The sequence below is a fragment of the Sceloporus occidentalis genome, unplaced genomic scaffold (genome assembly GCF_023333645.1).
Source record: "Sceloporus occidentalis isolate IW3139 unplaced genomic scaffold, rSceOcc1.0.p SCAF_5, whole genome shotgun sequence".
Taxonomy (NCBI): domain Eukaryota; kingdom Metazoa; phylum Chordata; class Lepidosauria; order Squamata; family Phrynosomatidae; genus Sceloporus; species Sceloporus occidentalis.
The window spans coordinates 98,063,528-98,073,358 of NW_028316985.1; positions in this window are offsets into that span (position 1 = coordinate 98,063,528).

Below are 9,831 nucleotides of genomic sequence, written 5' to 3' on the forward strand. Positions count from 1 at the left end.
AGAATTATGGCAACCCTAAATCTATCTATTATTAGTTTGGGGAACACTTAACTTGCTTATATGAGATAGACTTTTATTAAAGAAATATAAAACACACATACACACACACACATCTAACCAACATACACAGAGCTAACTGAATAGGGGCGTGATGAAATGAAATCGCACACTTACAGGCTTAGAAGAAGGGGTTGTGATTACTGATCCTGAAGGAAGAATCCATGGAAAGCTTAGAAGCAGAGAGAGACTCAAGCTCTGAGGCTTGAGAGAGCAGCTTTGAAATGGGAGGTCTGCAGTACAACACTGAAGTCATGCAAAAGTTTAGTTAGCTGATGCAACCTCCCCCCAAAAAGCCCTCATTTTCCTGGCAAGGTGGGGGTCTGCTTTTGCATACACACAAAGATAATGTGCAGATGCATGTTCATATAACACTATGAAGCTTTCCCTGGAAAAATTCCTGCAGATGTACATGCATGGACCTCAGCTGTTGGAAATGGCCAGTCTCTGTAGAAATTTAAGAAGTTGCGACACCACAGAAGAGGGGGTGACACCAGGTCAGTCCCCCACCCCCTGCAGGGTCTTCCTGAGGTCTTGGGTGCACCCTCCTGTAGAACTTTCTGGGCCACTGGGGGCACACGGGGCCCACTCTCCTGGCAGCTGCAGGGCTTTCTGGGTTGCATGCACATTTTTCCAGTGTACATGTGTGCTCCCATGTGGTGAGTGAACACATGAACAATAAACTGTCATGACTTCCATTAAACAAGGCCTACTGTATGGATTTCTTATTGTTAACATAAATACCTTGTTTCCAAACTTTGTTCACACCCTTTTCTGCTTAATGAATTGCCACTGCACTAGTACTTAACAATCTTTTTAAACCTTTTTTTTTGTACTGTGATCAGATTATAAAACCCTCCTCCATTTCTCTGTTGTTGTTAATTTTGCCTACAGTAAAACCTGAACCAAATTTTAGAGGAAACACCCAAGAAATAAGCCCTTATTTAAGTTCATAATCAGTGAATTTTGGTGCAACCCTAACAGCTACAATTTGCTTAATTTATGAGGAGGGGAGTGAGTGGATATGCACAGAGAGTTTATGGAGCCCAGAATTACCTGTGCACTTGTTAAGTAGTAAGCTTGTCCTTTGTATGTGCTCTTAAATACGCCCAGGAGTTCTGAACTAGCTGGGGTGGGGAGAGAACAGGAAGCAAATGTTCACTGTATTTAATGAGGTCTGAAGTGACTCATAATGACTCAGAGACAAGAGAAGTCGGATTGCCTGGTATGAACTTTGCTTAAGGCAAAATATTTGGACTTAAGCTGATTGGGACCAGCTTTGCATTTTGCTTACTGTAGTGAAATCTGTGGCCATGAGGTTTCAACTCACATTTCTCATCATCCCATAGAATCATAGAGTTAGAAGAGACCACAAGGGCCATCCAGTCTAACCCCCTGCCATGCAGAAACTCTCAATCAAAGCATACCTGACAGATGGCCATCCAGCCTCTGTTTAAAGACTTCCAAGAAGGGAGACTCCACCACACTCCGAGGGAGTTTGTTCCACTGTCAAACAGCCCTTACTGTCAGGAAATTCCTCCTAATGTTGAGGTGGAATCTCTTTTCTTGCATCTTGCATCCATTGCTCTGGGTCCTGTTCTCTAGAGCAGCAGAAAACAAGCTTGTTCCCTCCTTAATATGACATCCCTTCAAATATTTAAACAGGGCCATCATATCACCTCTTAACTTTCTCTTCTCCAGACTAAACATCCCCAGCTCCTTTGCCCCAGAACTACCTTTGAGCAGCATTTTGCCAATACTCACTTCATACACTGGCTGAACATAGTGTTCAAGCACAGTAATAAAGGCTGGAAAGTGGACAAGGGTTTCAGTTTGCTTGATGAAAAAGGTCCTGTCTTCTCAGTTCCATGCTTCTAGATATGGCTTTTATTGTATAATACTCCTGCCTTATTCATGCAATTCTACAGAAGATGCAGATGTCATCTTCTATTTGTTACTGTTCTGGGTTTCTCCACCACTTCTTCCACTGTCGTTCTTCCAATAAAAAAACAATTCTATCATAGATGAGAAGGTGGAATAATTACACATTGCCTCTTGATTGGTAGTGCTAGAAGCCCTGTGTGTCCAGGGTGACCAGATGTTCTCTTTTTCCATGTTCTACATTTCAACCTTCTGTCCAGAAAGAATGCCAAAATGTCCTCCATTTTGACCATGACCGTGTTTGCTATTCCCCTTCTACTTGGCAGCCTGTCCTCACTGCAACTAGAGGGATCAAATGGATCCTTTGGAGCAGCAGCAGGCTTGCCCCAGACCTCAGGGTATGTTTGTTTCTTGGAGGGGAAAATAAAATAAATGTATTAGGGAATGGGCTGCTTGAGGACACAATGCATATCTTGAAAGGGTTTTTTCCCCTCTCAATTTCAACTGAATGGATGAATGAAAGGAAATAATTTAAATGTAGACGAAGACAAAAGTTTGTTGTTATCAAAATACAATTTTATATATTTGTCTTATTTAGAGTTCTGTGAGTGTATTGCAAACAAGGCATTTTAATAACTTCATCAGAAAACTACAGTTGAGTAACTAATACAGTATACTAATACATAGAATCATAGAATCATAGAATCGTAGAGTTGGAAGAGACCACTAGGGCCATCCAGTCCAACCCCCTGCCATGCAGGAAATCCAAATCAAAGCATCCCTGACAGATGGCCATCCAGCCTCTGTTTAAAGACCTCAAAGGAAGGAGACTCTATCACCTTCCGAGGAAGTGCATTCCACTGTCGAACAGCCCTTACTGTCAGGAAGTTCCTCCTAATGTTCAGGTGGAATCTCTTTTCCTGTAGCTTGCATCCATTGTTCTGGGTCCTGTTCTCTGGAGCAGCAGAAAACAAGCTTGCTCCCTCCTCAATATGACATCCTTTCAAATATTTAAACAGGGCTATCATATCACCTCTTAACCTTCTTTTCTCCAGGCTAAACATCCCCAGCTTCCTAAGTCGTTCCTCATAGGGCATGGTTTCCAGACCCTTCACCATTTTTGTCGCCCTCCTTTGGACACACTCCAGTTTCTCAATGTCCTTTCTGAATTGTGGCGCCCAGAACTGGACACAATATTCTAGGTGGGGCCTGACCAAAGCAGAATACAGTGGCACTATTACTTCTCTTGATCTAGACACTATACTTCTATTGATGCAGCCTAAAATAGCATTGGCCTTTTTAGCTGCCGCATCACACTGTTCACTCATGTTCAACTTGTGGTCCACTTGGACTCCTAGATCCCTTTCACATGTAGTTTCATTCAGCCAGGTGTCACCCATCCTATATCTGTGCATTTTGTTTTTCCGCCCCAAGTGCAATACCTTACATTTCTCTGTGTTGAATTTCATTTTGTTAGCCTTGGCCCAGCTTTCTAGTCTATTCAGGTCATTTTGAATCTTGATCCTGTCCTCTGGGGTATTAGCTATTCCCCCTAATTTGGTGTCATCTGCAAATGTGATAAGTATGCTCCCAATTCTGTCATCCAGGTCATTGATAAAGATGTTGAATAGCACTGGGCCCAGGACAGAGCCCTGTGGGACCCCACTGGTCACTTCTCTCCAGGATGAAAAGGAGCCATTGTTGAGCACCCTTTGGGTTCGGCCGGTCAACCAATTACAGATCCATTTAACAGTTCCTTTGTCTAGCCCACATTTTACAAGCTTGTTTGCAAGAATGTCATGGGAAACCTTGTCAAAGGCCTTACTGAAATCCAGATATACTATATCCACAGCATTCCCTTCATCTACCAAGCTGGTAATTTTATCAAAGAAAGAGATTAGATTTGTCTGGCATGACTTGTTTCTCTGAAACCCATGTTGACTTTTTGTGATTATGGCATTGCCTTCTAGATGTTCACAGACTCTCTGTTTAATGATCTGCTCCAGAATCTTTCCTAGAACTGATGTCAGACTAACTGGACGATAATTGTTGGGATCCTCTTTTTTCCCCTTTTTGAAGATGGGGACAACGTTTGCCCTCCTCCAGTCTGCTGGGATCTCTCCTGTTCTCCAGGAGTTTTCAAATATGATTGCCAATGGCTCCGATATTACTTTTGCCAGTTCCTTTAATACCCTTGGATGGAGTTCATCTGGTCCCGGAGACTTAAATTCATTTAGATTAACAAGGTGTTCCTCTATCTCTTTACTTATTCTGTGCTGAAATTCCCCTATTCTGTCTTCTGCTCCATTATCCTCAGGTTGAGCACCCTTTGCCTTTTCTGAGAAGACTGAGGCAAAGAAGGTGTTGAGTAATTCTGCCTTTTCTCTGTCTTCTGTTAGCATTTTGCCATCTTCTCCACGCAGTGGCCCTACCGTTTCCTTCTTCTTCCTCTTGCTGCGGACATATCCAAAAAAGCCCTTTTTATTGTTCTTAACCTCTCTAGCAAGCCTGAGTTCATTCTGCGCTTTAGCTTTTCTGACTTTACCCCTACACATGCCTGCTATTTCTTTGAATTCCTTTTTCGTGATTTCCCCTTTTTTCCATTTCTTATACATGTTCTGTTTCAAACTTAGCTCGGTTGAAAGTTCCTTAGTCATCCATCCTGGTTTCTTGAGACACCTCCCGTTTTTCTTTCTCACTGGAACTGTTTGAAATTGTGCCTTCAGTATCTCCCTTTTGAAAAAGTCCCATCCGTCCTGAACTCCTTTATCTTTTAGTATTTCTGACCATGGAATCGCCCTCAATACTTCTCTAAGTTTACTGAAATCCGCTCTCCTAAAGTCTAGGATGCGTGTCTGACTCTGCCTGGCTTCTCCTTTCCACTGTATTACAAACTCCAGGAGAACATGGTCACTTCCACCTAAGGATCCCACCACTTGCACCCCATTAACCAAGTCATCCTTGTTGGTTAGGATCAGATCTAAAATAGCTGACCCCCTTGTTGCCTCTGCCACCTTTTGGACCATGAAATTGTCTTCCAGGCAAGTGAGGAATTTGCTAGACCTTGAGGATTTTGCTGAGTTTGACTTCCAGCAAATATCAGGATAGTTGAAATCGCCCATCACTACTACATCTCTCTTTTCTGACTGTGTGGTCATCTGTTCTAGAAAGATATCATCCAATTCCTCAGTCTGACTTGGGGGTCTGTAGTAGACTCCCACCGTAACACCCTTGTTGTTTCCCTCCCCTTTGATTCTTATCCAGATGCTCTCCACCTGGCTTCCATGATTGATGTCCAGGATCTCTTCACTGGTGTAAATATCTCTGACATATAGTGCTATTCCTCCTCCTTTCCTGTTTGGCCTATTTCTCTTAATAAGGTTATACCCCTCTATTTCCACATTCCAATCATGAGATTCATCCCACCAGGTTTCAGTGATGCCTATTATACCATATTTGCTTTGTTGTACTAGGAGTTCGAGTTCATCTTGCTTATTTCCCATGCTCTGTGCATTAGTGTAGAGACATCACAGACCATGGTTCCCTTTTACTTGCTGCCTGTGCAAGTTTTTTTGCCTCCCACTGTTGGGTCCTTGCAATGTTTGCCTTGTTTCCTCTATGTCAGTTTGACTATTTTCGCCATCCCTTTCGCCTTCCTTAATATTGTCTCCCTTCCCCTCAGAACTCAGTTTAAAGCTCTCCTGATCAAGTTCTTGAGACTGTTGGCAAAAACATTTCTTCCAACTGGCGTGAGATGAAATGTAAATAAATCATATAAAATGAATTTATATTTACACTAGTGCTTTTAGCTTTTATTTTGTAATGTCCTACATTTTTCTTGAATGCCCTATGTTTTATGACATCTGGTCATCCTGTCTGTGTCAAAGTACCCTGACAGTACATTGGCACACCGATTGTATTTATCTTCCTTGCTAAAACCTTTAATAAAAGACACATTTCAGCTAAAGTTTTGCACTGAATCTTTCCTGAAATGGACTTCAGGGATGAGCACCCCAGTTCTATGCTTATTTAATAAAAAGTTATGTTGATTCTCTCAGGTATGTTTGCCTAGGTCTGTAGTTTTAAGCATATTCTCTGGCAGTAAAATCAAAGCAACTGGCATTGTATTCCTATGCATGGTTACCCAGAAGTAAATTCCAGCTTGTTCAACAAGACTTATTCCCACATAAGTGTATACCAGAACATATTATAATTTTCAAATGTATTTGATTAATACGGTACCAAAATAGCACACAATGTTTAATTATTTATTAACAGTGTTTATTGTCTTTTTCCATTGTAAAGACAATGTTTAGTGCCGCTGACCATGTGTTAAAAAAATAAAAGTAATGTGAACATTGTAGTTACGTTTGTATCCTTTGGTTTCACACTGGAGTACTGAATCAATCAGGCCATACACAGGGGCAGTTGATAAATACATTAAAATGAATTAGAATTATAAATAAGAGTGTTTTTCAATGATCTACCCATCCCTTTCCCTTCCTTCTGTAACTTCTTCCTCTCTCTCTCTCTCTCTCTCTCTCTCTCTCTCTCTCACACACACACACACACACACACACAGAGAGAGAGGTATAGTGCCAAATTCATCTCTGAAGCTGTTTTGGTGTTACTCTTAAAGAATCTTGGGGTCCAGGAAGAGTTTTCCCCATCTTCAGAGTGGCTAGGGGACAGAATCCAGCCTTTGTTTAAAAACCACCAAAGCAGGAGACTCCACCACACTCAGAATACACCTTACTATCAGGAAATCCCTCCTAATGTTTAGATGAAATTTCTTTTCCTGTAGCTTGCATCCATTGTTCCAGAGATTCCAGCTCAACATTAGGAGGAACCTCCTGACAGTAATAATATCCACTGTTCAACAGTGGAATGCACTCCCTCAGAGTGTGGTGGAGTCTCTTTCTTTGAAGGTCTTTAAGCAGAGGTTGGATGGCCATCTGTCAGGGATGCTTTTTCTAGCTTCTTTGCCAGAATATTTTGGGGGAGTTTGTAATTTGCAATAAACCTCTCGTTAGCTGGGAAATACATACACATTGCTCAGATTTTGATATTGTCCTCGTGGATGCACATCAGAGGGCATACGGTGGGGAAGATTAATTATTTCCATGGCAATAACACTTTTAAGGCTTTGTTTTTCAGTCTTATCTGTCACCATGTCTGATCATTTGCAGGGCCAAAGGCTTCAATATTGTTTTTAATTAACTTTTAAGTTGGATTTTAATAACAACTACTATGAAACAGTGGTGTCACTCTACTCCAGAAGATGGGTGACAGACATCCAGCCAATCATACACACCCCTCACTGTCACATGCCATTTTATTCCCAGGTAAACCAAAGCGCCGCAGGGAGGGAGGGTGCTCCCTCCCTACCATGTAATGGTTAACTCTGGAGTACCATGCAGTGGTTTACTCTGGAGTAAAAGGGCATGCAGGAACAGGTTCTAATTACAAAAAAGAAAAAAGTAAAGGTCACAAACCTGGACTTCCCATCTCTGATGCAGCCCACTGATAAACAGCTTCATTTATATACCACTTCATACCGAACTAGCAGTGTCTAAGCAAGGGGTAGGCTGTGAGACTTCGGAAATACTCTGACCCAAAAATCCACAACAACCTTCAGATAGTACAGCAAAGTTTATTGGAGGACTTGGGATTAAGTATTCTAGCCACGTCTCTGTCGAAACTGAGGGTCCCCAATAGAGTCAGAACTTTAAAATCCCCCAAACCCTCCCCTTTGAGTCGATACCCAACTCTCCTGCCTTTGATGTAGCATTCCTCCCTTTGATCTGTAGGAAGGAAGGAGGGGGGGGGTTTGAGCATTTGGTTCTTGTCTCTTCTACCAAGTAGAGATCTAAAGCTGTATACAGATTGGGTATCAGATTCTCAACAACCCCTCATAAACTGCCCGACTGCCAGGCCCTATGCGAGCATGCCCTACGTGACCATCCGGCTTAGTCCCCATGACGGCATCCCCTCTTATTCTTCACGTTACTATCTATCTATCAATCTATCTATATCCATCTATCCATCCCTCTATCTGTCTGTCTGCCTGCCTGTCTATCTGTCTGTCTGTTTACCTATCCATCGCTATCTATCTATCTATCTGGCAGCAGACACCCTGAATGCCATCTCTCTCTCTCTCTCTCTCTCTCTCTCTATCTATCTATCTATCTCTCTATCTATCCATCTATCTCTCTATCTATCTATCTGACAGAGTACACCCTGAAGGCTATCTCTCTCTCTCTCTCTCTCTCTCTCTCTATCTATCTATCCATCTATCTCTCTATCTATCTATCTGCCAGAATACACCCTGAAGGCTTGACTGAAGGTGGATTCTGACATAGGCAACCTGCAGCCCACGGGCCGGATGTGGCCCGGCGAGGCCTTGGGATGTGGCTGCAGTACAGGCATTTAACCACTGTGCCACCAGGGCTCATTAGTCAAACTCAGTACTCTAAAAACAAAAGTACATGCTGCCTCATTCAAACTTGCCTATTAACAGTAAGCATTTTAAAAAGAAAAATTGACTACATTGAGAATGGATTTAGCTCATTCTCTGCTGCTAATTCACCTTTATATTCCCTTCCCATAGAACATTTTCATGCCTCAGAGAACAACAAAGATGGTCATGTACAGAGAACTATGCTGAGGGTAGGTGGGGGTGGGGGTGGCGGATAGTGTCAGGCAAGAAGTACAGGGGGCCCTACATTCATGTTTTGCAGCAAATACATGTTTGGGAGAGCTTTTCTTGCCTTCATAAACTCAAATTCGAATTTCAGACACCACTTTAATCTCAAAACAACAATCCGGTTCACCTCAACTAACACATTACTGCCCTTTACTGTTTGCAAACATACATCTGAAGACACTGCTGAAATCAAAAGATGAATAGTTGAATGGTTTGTGTCAGCACTGAACCTTTTCATAGCAGTGGTTTACCTGCACCGGGTGTCACCCAGTGCAGGGGGGACAAGGCTGGTGTGGGGGAAGCCAAAAGGGCACGTCGGTTACCTTGCTGCCCAACACCATTGTACTCCAGAGTAAACCATCACATGGCAGGGAAGGAGCACCCTCCCTCCCTGAAGTGCACTGGTTTACTTGGGATTAAAATGGCATGTGACAGGGTATGTGTGTGTGATTGGTTGGGTGTCACCCATCTTCTAGAGTGGAGTGACACCACTGTTTCATAGAAGTTGTTATTAAAATCCAATTTAAAAGCTAATTAAACACTATCTTGAAGCCTTTGGCCCTACAATTATCAGACATGGTGACAGATAAGACTGAAAAGCAAAGCCTTAAATGTGTTATTGCCATGGAAATCATTAATCTTCCCCACCCTATGCCCTCAGATGTGCATCCATGAGGATAATATCAGAATCTGAGCCCTGTGCATGTACTGTACTTCCCATCAACCTAGTGATAATGCTGTGTAAGAGGCACACCTGGAGTACCTGTTGCATATAATGGCTGAAATCCAGGTGCTAAGATTCCAGGGAACACTGTTCCAGTCTTCTCCCATTTATCCAACTGTACCTGTGGTGGTAGGGAAACTGGATTTTTAAAAAATACTCAATTTACTATAGTCCTGTCCAAATGTGTTTTTCTCCTCAAGATAATCAGGGAAAGCAAGATAAAGCATTTATGGGTTATCAATGCATATAAATACTTAAGATCCAAGTAATACAGTGTTCCATTTTGAGCAATGGAAGATTCTGTATACTTTTGTTGATTATGGGGAAGATTTGATGAGTACAGCAAGCAAATCTGTTTCCTAATACTAGAAAACAGTGTTTGATATTGTTTCCTCATGAAAGCCTAGCAAATGAATCTCTAGCAAATGAAAATGGTAGCATTAACAATTCTGTATTTCAGATA